The sequence below is a fragment of the Balaenoptera physalus genome (assembly GCF_965194825.1).
Source record: "Balaenoptera physalus genome assembly, chromosome: 3".
NCBI classification, from domain to species: Eukaryota; Metazoa; Chordata; class Mammalia; order Artiodactyla; family Balaenopteridae; genus Balaenoptera; species Balaenoptera physalus.
Genome location: NC_138890.1, coordinates 93627499 through 93652707, shown reverse-complemented (window position 1 = coordinate 93652707; position 25209 = coordinate 93627499). Strand labels below are relative to the sequence as shown.

Sequence of the window (25209 nt, the reverse complement as noted above, 5' to 3'; positions counted from 1 at the left end):
TTATTTTCAGCTCAAATCATTGACTGTTAAATGTAGGCACCGTTTATTAATTAGAGAAGGAATATTTAAGTTGTCTGAAAGTGGTTAATGCCCCAGTATAGAGCTCTGTGCCAATGTGGCTGAATTTTGAGTTTAATGTCTCTGTAGAATAGCTAGTTTTACTGTGGCATTAGCTGAAGATTTTCTTCCTCTTCCATTAATCTTTTCCTGTATACTTGCTGAGCGCGTTTAGGTCACTCATGACCTGGTCACTGAGGGATTTGCCAGCTAGCAGTTGACCAGTATGTGTCCTTTATTTTGTATTCTGGATGATCTGATGGGGCATCAGGTCAATGCCCAACTGTATTAGAAATAATAGCTGTAAATGAAATTGTGGTGAGCCTTTAAAAGCCCATAAAATGAGTGAAAAGCCATTTGATCACATGTAATGTTTAGGAAATACCCTGGCAGAAGTTTGGTTGTGTGAAAAAATGACAAGTGCATATACTACAACTAATCCTGGCCACTGACTCATTATTTTTTATCGATGCTGAGTTTTCAACAATGTTAAATTTGATTTTTTTAAAAACTAGGATAATTGGGAAGGAGATTACAATAAAGATAGTACACAACATCTTCATTTGACTGCCAACATTTCTTTATCAGGTCACACAGCTCTACCTGTAGTTTCAAAAAGAAAATATGTATTGTGCTGGCATTATTTGACTATTTTCTAGTAGAAAATATACCATGTGGAAATTTATATTTTAAGAATATTATGGATAAGAAAAATCTCATATCCAAAGTTAGAGTTTGTAAAAATGAGAATGAGCAATATAGTTATTCCAGAGCTGAGAATATGAACTTTGCTTCCAAGTGGAACATAGAGTTATTAACAAGTAGAATGAAGGAAAATAGTTCATGTTAAGGAAGACAGGCTTTTTAGGCATCTCATCATTTATGAGAAACGTCTAAACCTTTGAAAGTAGAACATTGAAATGAAAAAGTAAATCTAGAGGCAGTATGAGCAGATAGATATGGGACCCACCATTATTTTTTTGAAATTGGGATTGAGCTAGAAATTTGCTAGGTAATGGTGACTGCTACCTGCCCGTGGAACGCGGTGGGAAGGAGTGTCCAAACAACAAGACTAATCCTGCTTTGAGAAGAGCACAGTAAAGACAGAGTGGGTGGGGAGACAGAAGGGAGAGCTCAGATAAGACTGTAGATGACACCAGTGCTACTGAATTATGGATGAATTAGAAGTGGCAGGGTTTGGGCTTATGAAAATCTGAATAATTTACAGCAGTGTTCTCAGAGTGCTACCTGGATGCCTGGAGGAACTTGAGATGATTTTAGAAGGTACATGGGCACAACATTTAAAAACACTGAGCCAGATTTTAGAAAGAGAAGCACTTTCTTTGCAATATTCTTCCTAATTAGAATGAGAAAAAAAACAAAAACAAAAAACAACCAGACCTCAATGTGGTGTGTGTCCAGACCTCAATGTGGTTTAATGTGTCTTAAATAGTTCACTAACACTTGCTATCTCCCTATTTAGTAATTGGGAAGCAGGCCTTGGCAAGCAGCTGCATCTAGCAAGATGTTTATGACATTTTTAATGACACATGATATTGATTTTTCATTTACAATAATGGTAGAAAGTTTTTTAAAGTGAATTTATTTAAGTAAAATTAATGATACCATTTAAATTAAAATACTAAGTATATGAGTCTAGGTGTTACAGAGATAAGATACAAGTCAGGACCTCAGTATGCAAATGAGGGTAGTTTGGCCAACATTGGTGTAGAGAGATGCTTCAAGCCCTCTCTTATTTATGAGAGACTCTGGAGATGTTTGGCCAAGCAGCATATGCTAAAGCTTTCCCTTGTACTTCCACCTTCTTAGGGGTCAGAACTCTGTACACTGGGAAGGGATGCAGAGCTCCCCTTGTTCAACGCTGGGGAAAACAATCAAATAGTTGAAGTGGAGGCTTGGATAGACCACTCTTGAAATAAAAAGGAAACAATACTATTTTCACCTCCACACACTCATACTTAGTATGAATTTGCTTGCAACAGTAATGTTTATAGTAAGAAAATGGAGAAAACAATGGCTTTTCTATTGACTTTTTTTTTAACGTATGTAGTTTATTTTGCAAGTTGGTATTTAAAAATAAAACATATTTGGTTAGATAGCCTCAACCACCAGAGGGCAGACAACAGAAGCAAGAAAAACTACAATCCTGCAGCCTGTGGACCAAAAACCACAGTTACAGAAAGATAGAGAAGATGAAAAGGCAGAGGGCTATGTACCAGATGAAGGAACAAGAAAAAACCCCAGAAAAACAACTAAATGAAGTGGAGATAGGCAACCTTCCAGAAAAAGAATTCAGAATAATGATAGTGAAGATGATCCAGGACCTCGGAATAAGAATGGAGGCAAAGATTGAGAAGATGCAAGAAATGATTAACAAAGACCTAGAAGAATTAAAGAACAAACAAACAGAGATGACCAATACAATAACTGAAATGAAAACTACACTAGAAGGAATCAATAGCAGAATAACTGAGGCAGAAGAACGGATAAGTGACCTGGAAGACAGAATGGTGGAATTCACTGCTGCGGAACAGACTAAAGAAAAAAGAATGAAAAGAAATGAAGACAGCCTAAGAGACCTCTGGGACAACATTAAACGCAACAACATTCGCATTATAGGGGTCCCAGAAGGAGAAAAGAGAGAGAAAGGACCAGAGAAAATATTTGAAGAGATTATAGTCGAAAACTTCCCTAACATGGGAAAGGAAATAGCCACCCAAGTCCAGGAAGCGCAGAGAGTCCCATACAGAATAAACCCAAGGAGAAACACGCCGAGACACATAGTAATCAAAGTGGCAAAAATTAAAGACAAAGAAAAATTATTGAAAGCAGCAAGGGAAAAACGACAAATAACATACAAGGGAACTCCCATAAGGTTAACAGCTGATTTCTCAGCAGAAACTCTGCAAGCCAGAAGGGAGTGGCATGATATACTTAAAGTGATGAAAGGGAAGAACCTACAACCAAGATTACTCTACCCGGCAAGGATCTCATTTAGATTTGATGGAGAAATCAAAAGCTTTACAGACAAGCAAAAGCTAAGAGAATTCAGCACCACCAAACCAGCTCTACAACAAATGCTAAAGGAACTTCTCTAAGTGGGAAACACAAGAGAAGAAAAGGACCTACAAAAACAAACCCAAAACAATTAAGAAAATGGTCATAGGAACATACATATCAATAATTACCTTAAACGTGAATGGATTAAATGCCCCAACCAAAAGACATAGACTGGCTGAATGGATACAAAAACAAGACCCATCTATATGCTGTCTACAAGAGACCCACATTAGACCTAGGGACACATACAGGCTGAAAGTGAGGGGATGGAAAAAGATATTCCATGCAAATGGAAATCAAAAGAAAGCTGGAGTAGCTATACTCATATCAGATAAAATAGACTTTAAAACAAAGAATGTTACAAGAGACAAGGAAGGACACTACATAATGATCCAGGGATCAATCCAAGAAGAAGATATAACAATTATAAATATATATGCACCCAACATAGGAGCACCTCAATACATAAGGCAACTGCTAACAGCTATAAAAGAGGAAATCGACAGTAACACAATAATAGTGGGGGACTTTAACACCTCACTTACACCAATGGACAGATCATCCAAAATGAAAATAAATAAGGAAACAGAAGCTTTAAATGACACAATAGACCAGATAGATTTAATTGATATATATAGGACATTCCATCCAAAAACAGCAGATTACACGTTCTTCTCAAGTGTGCACGGAACATTCTCCAGGATAGATCACATCTTGGGTCACAAATCAAGCCTCAGTAAATTTAAGAAAATTGAAATCATATCAAGCATCTTTTCTGACCACAACGCTATGAGATTAGAAATGAATTACAGGGAAAAAAACGTAAAAAAGACAAACACATGGAGGCTAAACAATACGTTACTAAATAACCAAGAGATCACTGAAGAAATCAAAGAGGAAATCAAAAAATACCTAGAGACAAATGATAATGAAAACACGATGACCCAAAACCTATGGGATGCAGCAAAAGCGGTTCTAAGAGGGAAGTTTATAGCTATACAAGCCTACCTAAAGAAACAAGAAAAATCTCAAGTAAACAATCTAACCTTACACCTAAAGAAACTAGAGAAAGAAGAACAAACAAAACCCAAAGTTAGCAGAAGGAAAGAAATCATAAAGATCAGAGCAGAAATAAATGAAATAGAAACAAAGAAAACAATAGCAAAGATCAATACAACTAAAAGCTGGTTCTTTGAGAAGATAAACAAAATTGATAAACCATTAGCCAGACTCATCAAGAAAAAGAGGGAGAGGACTCAAATCAATAAAATCAGAAATGAAAAAGGAGAAGTTACAACAGACACCGCAGAAATACAAAGCATCCTAAGAGACTACTACAAGCAACTTTATGCCAATAAAATGGACAACCTGGAAGAAATGGACAAATTCTTAGAAAGGTATAACCTTCCAAGACTGAATCAGGAAGAAACAGAAAATATGAACAGACCAATCACAAGTAATGAAATTGAAACTGTGATTAAAAATCTTCCAACAAACAAAAGTCCAGGACCAGATGGCTTCACAGGTGAATTCTATCAAACATTTAGAGAAGAACTAACACTCATCCTTCTCAAACTCTTCCAAAAAATTGCAGAGGAAGGAACACTCCCAAACTCATTCTATGAGGCCACCCTCACCCTGATACCAAAACCAGACAAAGACACTACAAAAAAAGAAAATTACAGACCAATATCACTGATGAATATAGATGCAGAAATCCTCAACAAAATACTAGCAAACAGAATCCAACAACACATTAAAAGGATCATACACCACGATCAAGTGGGATTTATCCCAGGGATGCAAGGATTCTTCAATATACGCAAATCAATCAATGTGATACACCATATTAACAAATTGAAGAAGAAAAACCATATGATCATCTCAATAGATGCAGAAAAAGATTTTGACAAAATTCAACACCCATTTATGATAAAAACTCTCCAGAAAGTGGGCATAGAGGGAACCTACCTCAATATAATAAAGGCCATATATGACAAACCCACAGCAAACATCATTCTCAATGGTGAAAACCTGAAAGCATTTCCTCTAAGATCAGGAACGAGACAAGGATGTCCACTCTCACCACTATTATTCAACATAGTTCTGGAAGTCCTAGCCACGGCAATCAGAGAAGAAAAAGAAATAAAAGGAATACAAATTGGAAAAGAAGAAGTAAAACTGTCACTGTTTGCGGATGACATGATACTATACATAGAGAATCCTAAAACTGCCACCAGAAAACTGGTAGAGCTAATTAATGAATATGGTAAAGTTGCAGGATACAAAATTAATGCACAGAAATCTCTTGCATTCCTATACACTAATGATGAAAAATCTGAAAGAGAAATGAAGGAAACACTCCCATTTACCATTGCAACAAAAAGAATAAAATACCTAGGAATAAACCTACCTAGGGAGACAAAGGACCTGTATGCAGAAAACTATAAGACACTGATGAAAGAAATTAAAGATGATACCAACAGATGGAGAGATATACCATGTTCTTGGATTGGAAGAATCAACATTGTGAAAATGAGTATACTACCCAAAGCAATCTACAGATTCAATGCAATCCCTATCAAATTACCAATGGCATTTTTTACGGAGCTAGAACAAATCATCTTAAAATTTGTATGGAGACACAAAAGACCCCGAATAGCCAAAGCAGTCTTGAGGCAAAAAAATGGAGCTGGAGGAATCAGACTCCCTGACCTCAGACTATACTACAAAGCTACAGTAATCAAGACAATATGGTACTGGCGCAAAAACAGAAACATAGATCAATGGAACAAGATAGAAAGCCCAGAGGTTAACCCACGCACCTATGGTCAACTAATCTATGACAAAGGAGGCAAAGATATACAATGGAGAAAAGACAGTGTCTTCAATAAGTGGTGCTGGGAAAACTGGACAGCTACATGTAAAAGAATGAAATTAGAATACTCCCTAACACCATACAGAAAAATAAACTCAAAGTGGATTAGAGACCTAAATATAAGACTGGACACTATAAAACTCTTAGAGGAAAACATAGGAAGAACACTCTTTGACATAAATCACAGCAAGATCTTTTTTGATCCACCTCCTAGAGTAATGGAAATAAAAACAAAAATAAACAAGTGGGACCTAATGAAACTTCAAAGCTTTTGCACAGCAAAGGAAACCATAAACAAGACGAAAAGACAACCCTCAGAATGGGAGAAAATATTTGCAAATGAATCAACGGACTAAGGATTAATCTCCAAAATATATAAACAGCTCATTCAGCTCAATATCAAAGAAACAAACACCCCAATCCAAAAATGGGCAGAAGACCTAAATAGACATTTCTCCAAAGAAGACATACAGACGGCCACGAAGCACATGAAAAGATGCTCAACATCACTAATTATTAGAGAAATGCAAATCAAAACTACAATGAGGTATCACCTCACTCCTGTTAGAATGGGCATCATCAGAAAATCTACAAACAACAAATGCTGGAGAGGTTGTGGAGAAAAGGGAAACCTCTTGCACTGTTGGTGGGAATGTAAATTGATAACAGCCACTATGGAGAACAATATGGAGGTTTCTTAAAAAACTAAAAATAGAATTACTGTATGACCCAGCAATCCCACTACTGGGCATATACCCAGAGAAAACTGTAATTCAAAAAGACACATGCACCCGAATGTTCATTGCAGCACTATTTACAATAGCCAGGTCATGGAAGCAACCTAAATGCCCATCAACAGACGAATGGATAAAGAAGTTGTGGTACATATATACAATGGAATATTACTCAGCCATAAAAAGGAACGAAATTGAGTCATTTGTTGAGACGTGGATGGATCTAGAGACTGTCATACAGAGTGAAGTAAGTCAGAAAGAGAAAAACAAATATCGTATATTAATGCATGTATGTGGAACCTAGAAAAATGGTACAGATGAGCCAGTTTGCAGGTCAGAAGTTGAGACACAGATGTAGAGAATAGACATATGGACACCAAGGGGGGAAAACTGCAGTGAGGTGGGGATGGTGGTGTGCTGACTTGGGTGATTGGGATTGACATGTATACACTGATGTGTATAAAATTGATGCCTAATAAGAACCTGCAGTATAAAAAAACAAACAAAACAACTAATACTAAACTTTCATTGGGTTATTTGTATGGAAATATGTTAATATAAATGTTTCAGATATTACATGAAATTTCTAAAAATCTTATATTTGTATTTGTATGGAAATATGTATGGTAATATGTTAATATAAATGTTTCAGACAATACATGAAATATCTAAAAATCTTAAAAAAAAAAACAAAAACAAGTAAGTCATGGGGCTGTAATGTACAGCATGGTAAATGTCTGTAATTAATAATACTGTATTACATATTTTGAAAGCTGCTGAGAGAGTAGGTCTTTAAAGTTCTAATTACAAGAAAGAAAATTTCTAACTAGGTATGGTGACAGAAGTTAACTGCAGTGATCATTTTATAACATATGCAGATATTGGATCATTATATTGTATACCTGAAACTAATATAAATTTATATGTCAATTATGCTTCAATGAAAAATACTTAAAAACGAACTACCAAAAATAAATAAATAAATAAATAAATAAAACATATTTGGTAACAATTAGTTGAAGAAAAATATAGCTAAAATATAGGGTCGTAAAGAATAATTATAGGTGTGTTCTCTAATCTTCAATATATCATAGTATAAACATTTGTCAAAAAACACCATTGAGGACGCAGTGATTCTTGAGTGGTCTGGGTTGGTATCTAAGAGTCCAGAAATGGGATGTATTAGTTTCTTTGACTCTTGCTTGCACTTTTCTTAGAGGACCAGGGTCATCTAAGAAATTAACACTCAGCAAATTATATGATATTTCAGCAAGCAGCTAACTCATAAATCTAGAGGTTGCCACTTAAGTGGACAGTGAATGTAAATGGATTATTTTATGGAGACTTTGAGGACTCTAATAACTTTCTGTAAAGATTCTTTGATATATTAAGAGAGATTTTGCACAGCTGATTTATTTACTGCATGCTTTTTAACCTCTGCACCATGGGCATTAAAAGAAAATGCCTTGAGGACTTCCCTGGTGGCACAGTGGTTAAGAATCCACCGTGTTTGGATATGATGTCTCTAAAATTCCTTGCATTTAAAAATTTTTATGACTTATTCTGTTTGTTCTTAATGGGAGGATAATGTAAAAACACAAGTTAATATATGAACATTTAGGGGGGTATTGCATAATCTATCTATGTTAGATTGTACTTGATTAAAAGTTGAAAAATATTAAGGTCTTATTGAGACCACTATAATTAAATATCTGTGTAAATCTCATTTAAATAAATGAAAGTAAGATGCATGCTTATTTTATGGAATTTAACGTTTTTATCTGCTTAGCAAAAGCTGAAGCTGAACAGATGATTTATCAGGCGAAGCTACTAAAGTAGGTATTAGTACAACAGAACATAATGTCATACAAATTTTTTTTTTTAAAGATTTTTTTCATGTGAACCATTTTTTAAAAAGTCTTATTGAATTTGTTACAGCATTGCTTCTGTTTTGTGTTTTTTTGGTCTTTTGGCCACAAAGCATGTGGGATCCCAGCTCCCCAACCAGGGATTGAACCCGCGCCCCCTGCATTGGAAGGCGAAGTCCCAACCACTGGACCCATGTCATACAAATTTAATGGATGTATCATTTTCCCAAAAGACAGTTTAGGTAATGCTTTGGTGACTCTTTGGATCCATTATGCTTCTGTTTGGATAATTGCTGAATAGTTGAGTTGTTCTTCTGGAGTTCTCTCCTTGACTCAGGTTCCAGGGAACACTGACATTTAAATCTTGATGACTGGAAAAGGAAATGACGCATTTCACTGGGGCATCGTTGAAACTCTGGATTAAAAGAGATTACCCTGGATCTTTTCTGGTTCTAAATCGCATCACATGACTGATTAAATCTTTTTACTCCAAATATTCAACAACTAAAACCCTCTTCTTTCCTCTTTGTTGAGTTTTGAAATGGTAACATTTATGCTATCTCTCATTCCTTGGAATGCTATCTCTCATTCCTTGGGCTCCATTCACCCTCCAACCCATTGCAATCTGATTTCTCCCTTGCCACTTCAATGAAACTGCTTTGGCAAAGGATAGCAACTTCAAAATTGTTAAGTCCAACAGATATTTTTATCCTTTTTTTTCTTCTACTGTTTTAGGTAATATTGTTATATTCTCCTTCTATAAACTTTCCTTAAACAAGTATACTTCCTTTGCTCTGTGTCATCATTCTTTTTTTTTTTTTTTTTAAACTTTGGTTTAAAGTTTTACTTTAATTCATAGATGCAACAGAGAAGAAAAGGAAAGTAACATGAATGGGAATATTCTACAGGTTTAGAAAATCTTCCAGGCTTTACCAGAATTAGCTCTGATATAAAGATACTGACTATATGTATTTACCTCTGCATCTCTCCTAGGGCTTATAGTCCTTTTTCCTTAGTGAAAGATCTTCCCAGCACCTAAGTCTGAGAGAAAAATGCCTATAATCATGTGCTAAAGTTTATTTTGCCCTGTGTTGTTTGAGGATGGTATTGTTTAAATACTTCATGTGGTACGGAGAGCCAATTTGACTCCTGAATGCAAGCTTCTTCTTCATTCTTTCCTTATATTTCTGTTCCTTCCTTGGTTTTAAACTTCACTAGGTACTTACTGTATGTTTTTATGTCATTGACTAATCCCTATACTCTGTAGTGTTTTCCCCTCAACTGTTCAGTATTCACATTGTTCTATATATATACATATGTGTTTACAAATATATTCATGTATGAAAACGTAAAGAACACTGTAAAGAGACCTGCAGTCAAATAGTTTGGCCTTGGACAATCTCTGAATTCACTCATTCTCTGACCCTCAGTTTTATAATTATTAAGATTCAACTTGAACAGGTCACTTGGTCAATGTGAGGTGCTATACAGTGAAATCTTTTATGTGAAAATGTTTGAAAACTTTAAAGTACTAGAAAAAATGGGAAATATTATTAAATTATTTTATTCATTAGTTTCTCAATATCAGGGACTAAATCCAGTATCACTATAATCTTTCCTCTTAGAACTGCTGTGTCATCATTCTTACCTTGTTTTCCTTTTTCACTGACTGGTCTTTGTTATTTGAGACTTTTCATTATGTTTTGAACCTTAATTTTATCCTTTCTCACATACTCAAACTCAGAAGATCCTGGCAGCTCTACTTTCAGAAGGTACCCAGAATCCTACCATTTCTTATTACCATTCTAAACTACCATCATTCTTTCATGAATTAATGGTATAGCTTCCTAAAACAAAAACAAAACAAAAAAAACCCTCTGCTTTTGCCCCTTGCCCCATAGTAGATTCCATAGGCAATAGCCAGAGTAAATTTGTTAAAACATAAATCATATTACTTTTCCAATCTAAACTTCTACTGGATTTCAGTATTATTCAGAGTAAGATTCCATGTAGCGAAGTCTGTATATTGGCCATTAAGATTCTATTTGATCTAACCCATTGTTCTTCAAATAATCCAAGCACACTCTTAACTCAAGGCCTTTGCATTTACTGTTTCTTAATCCTGGAAAGCTCTATCCTGAGACATTCATGTAACTCACCTTCTTACTTTAGATCTCTGCTCAAAAATCACCTGAAAAGTGAGGCACTTCTTGACTATGCTATATAAAATAACAATGCTCGGTCTCCTCCTTACCTTATTTGATTTTTCTTCATTGCGCTTATTTTCATCTTGCTATACTATTGGTGGCTACCAAATATTTAATCTTGACTTTTCTTGTAAACTTTCCAATAAACATTTCTATTTAATCATCCCAAAGGCACCTTGAATGCACATGTCCAAAACTCAAGCACATTTTATGCTCCAGAAATACCCAACTGCTTATAACCTGAACAAAACCTTTGGCATCATGCATCTATGCAGTTACTCATGTAACTTTCACACCTGTAATACTCTTCTTCACCTGCTAATTCCTACTTGTGCTGCAAGAGTAGATTTCATTTCTCCTGTAGCCTTTATTAATGTGATTCCTACCCTTACAGTGGTTAATTATTTCTCCTCTCTGTTTTCATAAAACCTTGAGCTTACTTTTAACCACTGTATGTATTGAATTATAGCAATATGATCCCTTTAATTATCTTTCTCCCCTAATAAACAAAATTTCCTTAAGGATACAGATTGTGCTCTACATATCTTTGTATTCCTAGCACATTAGTATTGCCAGTGCAGAAGCCACTCAAGAAATGTTTGTTAAATTGATCAGAGCCAGTGTTCCTTAGGGAATGACAGAATGTTAAGGAGGCTACTAGCCAAAAAGGGCACAAGAGAGGAAAAATAGGAAGACAGGAACTTTGTGACCTAGCTGGTTCTTTACCAAGGTTAATTTTTATACAACTCCAAAAAATTGAGGGCTTAGGCACTGGAGGTGGGGCATATGGGTGGAATAGGATTGACATGAAAGTTCTATCATTGGCCACAGATGCATCTGAAGAGAGGAAAGATAAGAGAGGTAGAACAATAGAGCCTTACTATCTTAGCAGTTTCACAGCACAGTGTCAAGTGACTGGCCCAGCTTCAGCAGTCCAGTTGGGTGGCAGCAGAGGGATAAATTATACACTAGTGAATTCTTAGATCTAGAGGCATCTTGCTAACAGAAGGAAAAATAGAGAACAATGTCAAGTTCCAGAGAAACCCCCATGAATCAATATAAATAACAAACCATAGTATATTTTCAATATATAGATAATTGGATAATAGATTTCCTTTGATGCATGGCTGTTTCTTTATCCTTTTCTGCATAGTGACAAATAAAAAGATGTTGAATTGAGGCCTAGAGTAGATATTTCATTGGCTGATGTTTCCACAGTAAGTAATTACAGGGTCAGGGTAGAAATCTACTTCTGACTCCGAATATTTGCTTTTTGTTTAATTTCTTGCTTCTTCAGAAAGAAATGAGTTCAAAACCATGTATTCAAGTACTGTTAGTCACTTAAATTTTCTAGAATTCAGTTTTCCTGATCCTTGAAATGAGTGTCATATTTATTCTACGTAGCTCTTAGGGTTGTGGTAAGGCTCCAATGAAAACTACAAAGTGCTGTATGGAGGTACTGTTTTTAAGACCATCATAAAAGTAGGAGACTGTCTTATTAGTATATATTAAGTCAAGTTCATTTAAAATTATATTGTTTGTTATTTGGTGTATTAAAATGACAAATGATATTTAATTTATCCAAGTTAATGTTATTTTGTTCTTTCTTCCAGAACAACTAATATGCTTGATAAACTGATTATGACTAAGTTGGAGCCTTTCTTTAAGACAGTGTCCTTACTCAAAAGCCAATTATAGATGAGCACATATTCTCTTGTTTCCACTGATCTTAGACTTCCTGAACATATTTCAAGAAGGAATCTTGTGTTGGTTTCCTCTTTGTAGTAGGCTGTTGTTTAGTCAGCTTGGATGTATACATGATTGTAGGAATTAATAATATCTGTCAGAGGAAGCATATATATTTTTATAATAAATACTTTGCAAAATATTTTTTGAGGAAAAAGTATTTTAAAGTTCTAACTATTATATTCAGTGAATATTTCTTATGGTCATTCATTCATTCATTTCACAATTATGTACTGAGTGCCTATTAAGTACCAATGTTCTAGGCACTAGGAAATATCAATGAACAAAATAGAGATTCCAGCTCCTGAGGAGCTTGTTTTTTGTTTTTTGTTTTTTTTTTAATTTATTTTTGGCTGTGTTGGGTCTTCGTTTCTGTGCGAGGGCTCCCTCTAGTTGCGGCGAGCGGGGGCCACTCTTCATGGCGGTGCGCGGGCCTCTCACTATCGCGGCCTTTCCTATTGCGGAGCATGGGCTCCAGACGCGCAGGCTCAGCAGTTGTGCCTCATGGGCCCAGTTGCTCCGCGGCACGTGGGATCTTCCCAGACCAGGGCTCAAACCCGTGTCCCCTGCATTGGCAGGCAGATTCTCAACCACTGCGCCACCAGGGAAGCCCAAGGAGCTTGTTTTATCAGAGGAAGATGGACATTAAACAATAAATATAATAAATGAGTATATTACATAGTATGCTTGGAGGTGAAAATTACTATGAGGAAAAAATTAGAGCATAGTAACAGGGATCCAGAGGCTGAACGTATTCATTCACCTAATTAATGAATATTTATTAAGTACAGCAACAAACAGGATAATATCTAATTCATACTGTACCAGCAGTACTTAAAGAAATCCAAAATCTAGCTTGAAAAAATCAGCAAAGATAAGTTTGGAAAAGAAGAATAATATAGGATCAATTTCACTACCTTGATTTTTATATTAATCACTCCCTTGAGTTTCTTTATCAATTTATTACCCAAGTGTGCATCCCTAAACTATAGTCTTACACCTCGTTTGCATATTGTCTGTGCCTTTTATGTCTTTTAGCACATAGTTTCTCTCTATATCTATTTCTTCTTTGGAATTCATTTGTTGAAGAACTTAGTTCATTTTAACCTACAGAATTTCCCAGTCTGGATTGGTAATTTCATACTTAGTACTTTGCTATTCATCACATTCCTCTGCCCTCTGACTTCTTGCATATTGGCAGATGGTTCCGAAGCCTTGATGGGTTGGATCCCTTCGCAAACCTATTGGTGGCGGTGGTTTTTTATTAGGAGACACATAATGTCTGGTTTTCTCTCAGTCCCCGCCACCTCCCCCGCCTCCCCCCCCACCTCCCCCCCCCCCACCTCCCCCCACTGCCAGACTTTCTCCCTCTCTGTAACTCTTGTGTTATAATGCTAGCAACCATTCATGCTAATGCCCTGGGACATGGTGATATTCTAATGTTAGTGTTTTATTTTCATTTATCAGATGGAATAATTTTATGAAGAGTTGCTGTTCCTCATCTGTTAAGGTAATTACCCAATGGTACAATTCATATAAGGAAGGCAGTATAGATGCTTACTTACTTTTCTTAATTTACCAGTTTCCAGGATAGTGAATTGATTTCCAATCATCTTCTAGAGACCCACTGTCTTTTTTCCTCCATCTTTATAGACTCATAGTTTTAAATGTATTTTGATGTGTTTCAGTCTGTTGGCATTATCATCTTCTTTTTTTTTTTTTATAAATTTATTTATTTAATTTATTTTTGGCTACATTGGGTCTTCGTTGCTGTGCACAGGCTTTCTCTAGTTGCAGTGAGCAGGGGCAACTCTTCGTTGTGGTGTGCGGTCTTCTCATTGCGGTGGCTTCTCTCATTGTGGAGCACGGGCTCTAGGTGTGTGGGCTTCAGTAGTTGTGGCACGTGGGCTCAGTAGTTGTGGCACGCAGGCTCAGTAGTTGTGGCTTGCGGGCTCTAGAGCGCAGGCTCAGTAGTTGTGGTGCATGGGCTTAGTTGCTCCGCGACATGTGGGATCTTCCTGGACCAGGGCTCGAGCCCGTGTCCCCTGCATTGGCAGGCGGATTCTTAACCACTGGCCACCAGGGAAGCCTGGCATTATCATCTTCTTGAAGCTCAGTTGTCTCATTTTTGACCAGTGGGAGCCTCTTCCATTTGGCATTTTCTGACAGGACTCTACTAGTTTTTGATTGCTTACTTTCTATTGTACTATCTGGCTTGACAAGATTTTCTGGGCTTATCTTATATATTTCCTATCTAAGTCCTAGAATCAGACTTTTTCTGAGAAATCAAACTGGATTGTTTAGTGGAAAGTTGAATTTCAAGATTGAAGTCTGGATGTTAGGGATGCTTATTTATCTTGGGCTGGTCATTGTTTCTAGGCATTTTAATAAAGTTAATTATGTAGGCAGAGATGAGAAACACCCAGAAATATATTATATACCTATCCAAAGATAATATATCTCATGGGTTTATCTTGATATTTTCAAATTAATTTAAGTACTACAGGGTTTTTACTTAACCTTTCCTCAAGGACATAGGGGATGATAGCATTAGAATTGTGCTATAACTTCTAATTTTCTTTATCCTAAATTATACATACAACAGTCTTAGAATGACAGTACTAATATGATGACTATCAATATGATTATGGAACACAGTTATATGTGATTTTTACATATGCTATCCTCATTCCTTGCTCATTTTTTAGTAGTTGAACTATACCTGTAAGGTCTGAGTATATAACAATTACATACTATATTTTTTCCTTTAAACTTAATTCATTTACTTTTGGTTATAAATGTAATTATAAACATAATGCTCACTATCAGTGCTTATGTTGATATTTCTCATTTTGGTTGTCAGAATTCTTTCCCTGGTAGATTCCTAAGGAAGTGCTCATGAGAACATTCCTGAATTCTTGAATGTTGATAATAGTTTGTCTTATGCCCTTTATATTTGAAAGACAGTTTTGCTGGATATGAAATGGATTCTGTCATGGAGATTCTCAAATATATTATTCCATTTTCTTCTGGCATAAAGCATTGCCATCAAAGTCTGGTGATAATCTAATTTTATTTTCCTTGTAAAATAAATGTTTTCCTTTTTTTTTTTTTTTTTTTAAATGTTTTCCTTTTTTAAAAAAAAAGCCCAAGATTTTTTTCCGTTTAAAGTTTGGTAATTTTACTAGAGTGTACCTTTGATATAGTAGTTCTCAGTCTAAATTGTTAAGTACACGTGTGCTCTTTTAATATGCAGTTTCAAATCTGTATTTCAGGAAAGTTTTCTTGAATATTAGTTTTAGTATTTGTTCTGTTCTCTTGCTTCGATTTTTTATTTTAGGGATTCCTGTGGTCTGTATCTTGGATTGGCTTTCCAGGACAACATCTTCAGTATTTTCTCTCTTCAATATTTATCTTTCCTTTTTTTTTTTTTTTTTATCTTTCCTTTTTTCTAAGCCATTCTTATCTTTTCTTTTTCAAAAATTTCTAAGGTGTAATTTACATAAAGTAAAATTTACCCATTTTAGTGTACAGTCCTGTGGATTTTCAGCAATGCATATATCTTGTAAATGTCACCACAATCAAGATATGGAAATAGTTCTAGCACTCCCATCCCCCAAATTCCTCTGTACTCCTTTGTAGTTGAAAATTTCCCCCACACCAATCCCTGGCAACCACTGATTTATCTTCTGTCTCTATAGTTTTGTATTTACAAAAATGTCATATAAATGGAGTCATATAGTATGTCTTTTGAGTCTGAGTTCTTTCACTTAATGAAATACATTTAAGATGCATACATGTTGTTGCATTTATCATAGTTTGTTCTTTTATTGCTAATTGCTGAGTAATGTTCCAGCATGTGGATGTACCAGTACCATAGTTTGCTTCTTCATTCTTTGGTTGAAGACATTTGTGTTGTTTCTGGTTTTAGGTAATTATGTATAAACTTGCTATAATAATTTGTGTATGAGGTTTTTGTGTAATCTAAGTTTTTATTTCACTTGAGTAAATATGCAGGAGTGGAATTGCTGGTTGATATGGTAGTGTATGTTGAGAAAGGCATGTGTAACCAGAAGGAATGAAACTGGTGTGAGGAGAGAGGAAGAACTGAGTAATCTAATGGTGTTAAGTTCTTAGTCTCATTTTTTTCCCTAAGATCCAGATGCTTCTTTGTTTTTCCCATAACTTGGTTGTCCAATTATTCTTTGGATTTCATAAAACAAACTAATGTCATTTGGAAGATCTATTTTTGTCCCTTTAGGCAGTTCTAAGTAGATTTCTGACATGTGCAGCCAAAGTAAGACTTGTATTAGAGCAACCCTTTACTGAGCACTTAGGGGGAGCTAACCACTGTGCTAAACCCTTAACATGCATTTTATAATGTATTCACTGGGATTATCCAGCCTTATACATTGGTTGCAATGAAAATTTAACTCGTTGTTATGAAAAAAGAGAGAGGAAGTGAAAATAAGAAACCTTATGTGGAATTAATGTGTTTACTAAAGGGTCATAAACATGCTGTCAAGCATTGCTAATGCATTTTTTGTTTTGGAGAAATACACTTTTCATTACAAATGACTTTATTATTTAGTACAGGCATTTTAATGTTGGCAAGTAAAGTACAAGTCTACTTTGCACAAAAGAACAAGCCACATTGCTATGAATTCACACATGCATATGTAGATTACTTCTTTGGTGTATATATTAATATATAAAATATTCATGAACTGAAGCCTTAAAATGAGAAACTTAAAACCATGATGGCTAAAGCACTTTGTTATTTCTGTTAGATCTAACAATATTCAGCTTTCTGGTTTCCTTTGGAACAGATGTTTAAAATACAAATGATCTAAAGAATCTCTAAATATGGGCCATGACCTTTGTTGAATAATTTAAGATATTCTGATATCCTTCCATTTTGGGATTAATGCTCTCTTTTCTTGAATCATTTTGTAAAGACACATATCATAGGTGCTATATGAGTGGTCCAGATGCTATGCGCTGCTGGAGTTGAGAAGAGGGACAGGTCAGTTTCTGAGTTGGAGAATCAGGGAAGGCTTTGCGGAGAAGGTGGTACTGGAATGGGGCCTTGTAAGTTATTTGTTTCCAGAGACCATTGACACTAACAGGAATACCTTTATTAAAGTAATATGCTTGTAAGGTACTAAACTATGGTTCAGGTAAAAGATTCACCTTCAAAAAAGTAATTAAATTTCTTTTTCACAGTGTTTTGAACATTTAGTTGAAATCAGTAAATCCATATGGCTGGATTCTTGACTAATTATTATAAGAAAATCATGCCCTCTTTGATCCCATCTCCTGCCGTTGCACTTGGAAAAGGCAACTTCTAGAAGAAAATTTTTCTATTATCTAATTCATTATGGAATATTATTATTATGTTTAGCCAAAATTCTGTATTGTATCTTTATAGTTGATTGACCTGAGTTCCAGCAAGACAGTTATTTTAATATTTTCATTATCTCCTGGAAAAGTAATAGATCATTAAAAATGAACATTGTTTATTCACCAGAGAGCAAAAGAATCAATGTGGTTACTCAGTAAAATATACTTTTAAATTTAAAAATAACTCAAATGGCTTTTTAGAGTAACAAAAGCACACTTCAAAACAGGAAAAATCATCATGGCATTTAGAAGCAATAGAAAAAATAATATATAACCTATTTGTAATTGATTACAACAGGACCTCTGACATTTCTATGTACTTGTTCAGGGGCTTGTTCATGAAGCTGTTGCTAAGCAGGGAATGTTGATGATTATTTATGAAACATTCAAGAAAAATAATGGTTCATACTTGGCATAAATTCTGAATTAATCTCTTAAGTACTTGCATGCTATACAGCATTATCAGCCTGATGTGCTGATACACACGGATCACTATAGAAACATGTGAACAGAAGTTTTCTAAATGTTTATAAGATATTGAAAGATTTGATTGCCTTAAGACACCACAGACATTTATTAGCAATATTTGTGTGTGCTTTAGTAAATGTGGTATTATATATATGTGGTACCATGTTAAGTATCACACAAGTTTAATCCACTATGCAAATTGTATTTAGTAATGCAGTAGACCACATGCTTTGTCACAGCTGTGCAATCATTGGTTGATTCCCTCAATCTTCAGATACATCAGTGGGGCATGTGGTGGACCCAGACTTTGGGCAGGTCAGCCTCTTCCCCTTTACTGAGCATACAATATAAATACCAATTTTTATGTATGCCATGCCAATAAAATGGTTGGGAAACCCAGAAAGCAGCATTTATTGAGCAGCAATTACATGGAAGATATTGGCCTAAGAACTAAAAGTGATTTAAAAACAAACAACCAGACATTTTATGCTTTTAAAAGTGTTTAAAATCTAACATAAGAGGGATATGTAACAAAAAAAAAAAATGTTACAAACTCAGATTTGTTATTTCTGTTTAAATGATCTTAACATGTATTCCAAGCCCTCATTTCCATTATGATGGAAAACATTCTTGCCAAATCAAGGTAGCTTCCAGTTTAAATAGTATCTTCTGGATCAATGCAGGCAACTTCAAGGCTCCTTTCCTACTCCTCTTCCCTAGGATGATCTAGGTTCTTGGGTGCTTCCATATATCTTCCTGACATTGGAGGGAGAGAATGTGGTCTGAGGTTCCTATCTGTTGTGTTCACTGCTGTAATAACTTGCCATCTGTTCTGTCAGTGTCTGCAAAATGCAGTGATTATTCTGGAAAGCTTATTCTGTGCTGTAAGTCCTCCCTCTTCCCGCCCCAACCCAATCATCATCCTCTTAACTTTCAGGGATGCCATATCTTAATTTTTACCTTATTTCTGTGCCTTACTTGGGCAGGAGAGTCTTCTTGGATTCTCTCCATATCCCACAGAATTCAAGAAAGGGTGATGGAGTGGGCATGAATTTCAAGATATTCCTCTGTCTGGACATGCCCTGCTGTAATTTATACTCAAAAGCAGCAGCTCCATGTTAAGCATCACACTGCTAGGCTGCCTCTCTCCAAAATCCAGACAAGACGTGGATCTTTTTCTGCCTTCATATTCTCATAAAAGTTTGGTGGTCTCTATAGACTCCATTTCTCTGGGTTTCAAGCCTTCATTGAGAAAAGGAAGAGCCATGGACAGCAGTTTAACAATTGCATGTAGCTGTTGTTCCCCAAGCTTCTCCAAACTCTCTTTCCCATTCCACACAGGCACATACAAAGGTTCTGGACAATACATAAACATGTTGCTCCTCCCATCCCAATGTAGTTTATAATTTAAATTTGTATTTTTCAAAATTTTTTGATAGAAACTCTTTGTGAGAAATACATTTTCTTATCAACCCCAGATATCACACACTTAACCTTACTCTTGTGAATTGCAATGTATCTATTCCATTTCATTAGGGGGAAAAAAGACAAAAACAAAAATGAACAAAAAAAAGATAATACTAGTGTAGACTCAGGAAAATGATTTCATGACCTTCTTGTGGGCCTTGACCAGCAGTTTGAAAAGCAATGCTATAAAACTTTACTCTGAGTCACTCTTTGCTCCTGATAAGCAAAGCCAAGCCAGAGTTTTAAAATTCTAGTAGACATCATCCCTTTTCAAGTGGCTGAGTCTCACAAACGGAAAGAGCTTTGACCTTCAGACCTACATCTACGCAATGTGCTTAAAAAATCCATTTGAATTATTTGTTTTGGTCTATATCCCATTCGCCACCTTTGGCAATGAATATCTTTGAGTATATGAGCAGAGAACAGTATGAAAAATGAGAGAAAAAAATCTACAGGTTTTATCCTGATACGTATAAATTAGAACAGAGAACCACAGAATTTTGAAACGCTGCAGAAACTTAAGAGACATTAATTTTCCCAACCGAGCAGTTCTAAAAGACACTAATAATCAGGAGGATCATCTGGCTTGTCTATAGCCACAGAGCTTGTTAGAGCCAACTCTCAAACCCCTAGCTTGGCTGTCATGTCACCATTCTTTCCATTGAACACTATTCAGCCTCTTCTTAAAGTTAGAAAATTGATCAAATGAAAGTACATATGAAATACTAACACGGAGTGGGAACTCATTCTCACCATGTACTTAATGATTGTTAGTTCTTTTTTCTCTTCCTGACCTTCGTGAGTCTGAGGTTAAGTATTCATTGTGTCTGATGCGGTTCCTAATTTTCTATATTCTCTCTCTCTTCTTTCTTTTCCTTCATACTGAGGGTGCTCTTGAGGGAAGAGTGGAGAATACTGCCTATACTTTCATGGGGTCACTATTAAGCTGTGGTATTAGTGAGCGTAAGACAAATTTTGGAGGATTAAACTGATTGTCACTTTGCTCTTTGGCTTTAGTCAGTAATATAGAACCATCCTCCGTTTCAACTCTTCTTAGAGAAAACATATTTCATACACTGACCTAAAGATATCTGGGCAGTTCTGATGATCTACATCAGGGATCAGCAAAAAGAGGTATTTAAAAAAATATGGACCTAAAAACATACCGGCAACCCTTTTAGAAAGTGATTTATCAATATGTGTCAAAGATCTTTGAAATACGTTCCAGTGTTTATCTCAGAGGTTATGTCTAATAACAAAATTCTATATTAGATACAACTTAAATATCAGCAGTGAGATGATTAAGTATAGTAATGAATACATTTTAAAATAAAAAGTTATTATATAAAATACTGTGCAGAATACATGCTTATACAATCCTGAAATATATTGATGATGTGTCCATGATTATGGAGAATGTTTGTGTTTTGAAAGGTTTTATAAAAGACATAAGATTGCATCCTCAGTATGAGATTAACTAAAAACAATTGTATAGAAAAAGATTAGAAGGAAATAAATCAAGATATAATAATGATTATCTCTCGGACATGGCTTACATTTAACCATTTTTCTTTTTCCCTTCTGAGTCTTCAATTATCATGTATTATACATACTCAGAAAAAATAAAAAATTTAAAAGTAAAATATTTCACAAATATGTAATATCATTTTAAAATATTGGAAGCAGGAAAAATCTCAGGTTTTAAGCTTTTAAGGTTTTTAGGTTGTGTTTGATTACAGTGTTCAAAGAAGCTTCATGAGTTGGGATGTTAGCAGTTTTTTGGATGGAGTATCCTGAGATGTAACATCAGTGACTCACAGTCACTGTTAGTAATGTGCAATATGAAAAAATGAGACATTGAATGGAAACACATCTACCTTTAAACAACAGGTGGAGTTATTATTTAACATTTTGAGTGGGCCAGGGTCTTTGTTTATCTCCTGCTGCTGTTTATAATTTAGGACTGTTATTAGATCCAAAATAGAGGAACAAGTTGAAAAAAGAAGAAGAAATGAATAGCTCCTCTACCTCCTCTTTGAGGAAGTTACCTGCAATCAATCCTGCTAGAACGAGCAGCAGCTGCAAATGGGTCTGCCTTCTTGAATTCACTGCGTGTACCCACGGTCCACGCTGCAGTAGTTGAAGCAATCTTCCTTTCAAGATATTGATTTCCTATGGAATTGTCATTTGAAATGATGGATTTACAGTTCGGTTGGGAGCTGGAGGGAAGATGGTTGTGTTTGTGTTGCAGGCATGAATCTTGACAGGCTTTGTCCTCCACACAAACGGCAAAAGGAAAGGAAAGAAATTATTAGAGCTGGGAAAAAGATTAAGGAGGATACTTTAATCATCTTCCAGTTTTACAGGGCGATTTCTAATACTTAGGACAAGGTTTTTTATGAGTTCATCAATTCAATTCAATAGCTGAATTTTTTTTTATTGTTCCTAAAGCCAAAGTAGCAAGACTTATTGTTGTGTACTTTGCAATAGAAATGCAGAAAGTGTTTTTTTGTTTTTTTTTGGTTTTTTTGCTAGAGTATTCATTGGTAGTAATTTTCTATTTCTCAGAGGAGGTCTGAAGGCTGACAAAAGGATATATTAATACCTTTGGTCACAGTGCTAACAGTCCTTTCTTCATAGGTCAGATTTCCTAGAGCCCTGGAGCCTTCCATTTAAGAAGGGCCTGATTCTGGATTGTTTCCTTCCATCCTAAGGTATTGGACCTTACTCCCTTCTTCCCACTCTTCCTTCTGTTATCTTCTTTTATGTAATACGAATTTCATGTAATATGGATCTTGTTTTTCTGTAATATGTTATTGCCTTTTTTTGGCCACACTTTGAGGCAAGTTATTCCATCCTTTTTTTCCTCCTTTTTTCATTTGTTTTTCCTTTATGCTCTAATTTTTACTTCAGAAACAATGCAACCTCATTGGTTTGGGGCTCATTAATCAGACTGGTTATTTGCTTGACATGAATTCATTTCCTGTTATTCTAGATAGGCCCAAAGGTATTAATATATCCCTTTGTTTTCTTAGTTTTCAGAGAATAGTCCGTGAAGCAAAGTAGGTACATGAGATTGTATATGCTTGTGTATTAAAGTATGTGATGTTAAAAACATTAAGTTGATACAGCAATTAATGAGTACTTATTATCAACGAGTACAATATTCTTCATAAATAAATTTTATAACAACAAAAATTTGACTTTATTATCAGAGTATATTTTTAAACCATTTTCTACAGAAAATTTTCATTAAAAAGCACGCATTTATCTACCTACAGCAAGTATAATGAACCAAATTAAATCACTTGTAGGAGATGGAACATCATCCGTATATACTGTATAATAGGTACTGTTACTAGTTTTGGGGACCATTGGGTCATTATCTCCTTAGACTAAATGACCACTGAGATTCTGTGTTATTTCATTTGACTTACACATATAGTGATTTTTGATATCACATTATATATATATATTTGTCTTTAATCAGCTGACTTTTCTGTGTCTTAAACATGTGCTTTTCTTTTCTAAATTTGTGCTTTTAATCTACTGTGGACTAGAAAAATCATATCTATACTTAACAGAATTCTATCTGAAGTTGGAATAAGTAGTTACTGGGTGATATTTAAAAACACAGAGTTTGTACACAGCTTTTGACCTCTAGTTTTGCTTCCTTGAGCTCTTTAATAAAACACTTCATTTCCTGATTCTTACTAGGATTACAGAGATTTGAAGTTGTTGGGGAAGTGCGATGTTGACGTATTTGACTATTTCTAAGCAATGCCCATATTAATAGTAGGTCAACTATCAAAATATTGAGGATTGAATGCATCCTATATTCAAGCATTTGATACATGATAGTCACAGAGTGTGTGTGTGTGTGTGTGTGTGTGTGAGAGAGAGAGAGAAAGAAACCATCTTCCTAGGAAAGAATTGGCCAAAAGAGGTGGCTTAAAACTTGATTGGTACCCATTTCTAGCACATTTCACTAACCTGAATCACAATTTTCAGCACTATTGTCAGGCAAACAGCAATCTCACCTTCATCTTTGTTTTGTTTAGGGCACATTCCCTACCTTTCTTTTATTTAGAGAATATATTTAGTTTGGAAGAGGTACTAGGTTGTGTATATGTGGATGAAGGTAAGGTGAAATAAAGCATAAAAACATCTAGTTGGAGCTGTGATTCTTCTGATTCCAGTATTCAATTAAATTTCTAGAACACTAAAAAAATTATTTGGCAGATGCTTGCTGATGATAACCTGTTATCATGGCAATATCTTATTATTGAATAGTTAAAACCACACTTTCAAGTAGAGTAGCTCTTCCAATTGGGGCATAAACACATACTGCAATTCAAGTGCCCGTTTTAGACTTCAGTCAGTAAAACTTTAATTAATTAGAAGTCAGTACATTAGGAACATAAATCAGATAGATTTCAATAGTAAAATAATTTTTACTCTATAATGATAAAATAAAATAGCCTAATATGTAAAAAATATTGTTTGATAACAAGTCAATATTTTTTAAAAAAATGCTTTCTAGGAAAGTCTCAGGTAGCCAGGGTTTATCCTTCCATTTCTGGTAGAGTATTGTTGTTTTTTTTTTTTTATATAAATTTATTTATTTTATTTATTTATTTTTGGCTGCTTTGGGTCTTCATTGCTGCTCTTGTGAGCTTTCTCTACTTGCGGCGAGCGGGGGCCACTCTTCGTTGCTGTGCATGGGCTTCTCACTGTGGTGGCTTCTCTTGTTGCAGAGCACGGGCTCTAGGCACACGGGCTTCACTAGTTGCAGCACACAAGCTCGGTAGTTGTGGCGCGCGGGCTCTAGAGTACAGGCTCAGTAGTTGTGGCGCATGGGCTCTGTTGCTCCGTGGCACGTGGGATCTTCCCGGACCAGGGATCGAACCCGTGTCCCCTGCATTGGCAGGCGAATTCTCAATCCCTGCGCCACCAGGGAAGCCCGAGTATTATTAATTGAATGTTTATTGTAACAGTAATATTAAGGGAGAAATCTTTCCTCCTTCAGGACAGTAGGCCAGTGTGTATCCATTAAATTCTTACAAATCAAATTCTGATTAGACATACTTACAAAAATGTGTCTGATATGCATTTTTTATATAAATAGAAGGATTTTTATATGATTCTTCTTTCATGCTTGTACATTATTAATGGGAAATCAATGTCACTTGAAAAACCATTTTACTTAGACCATCACATTTGTTTTAACAAAGTAAGTAGATTCTATTTGGTGTTCAGTGAAACAGGCTGTTCTGTTGCTGGATATTTATTATAAATAT

The 25209-nt window shown here is 35.3% G+C and overlaps 1 protein-coding gene across 2 annotated transcripts in view; it reads left to right on the top strand.

Annotated features, from left to right (window-relative positions):
* The window catches only part of LOC309658989 (uncharacterized protein), a 703210-nt gene that overhangs the window by 54703 nt on the left and 623298 nt on the right, over positions 1–25209 (top strand). Inside the window, exon 2 of one of the 2 annotated variants that reach the window (XM_082458306.1) lies at positions 22550–22623. The exons of the other annotated variant lie outside the window; for it this stretch is intronic. The gene's annotated coding sequence lies outside the window, so the exon portion shown is untranslated. The remainder of the gene's footprint in view (positions 1–22549; positions 22624–25209) is intronic. 2 annotated transcript variants of the gene reach the window in all.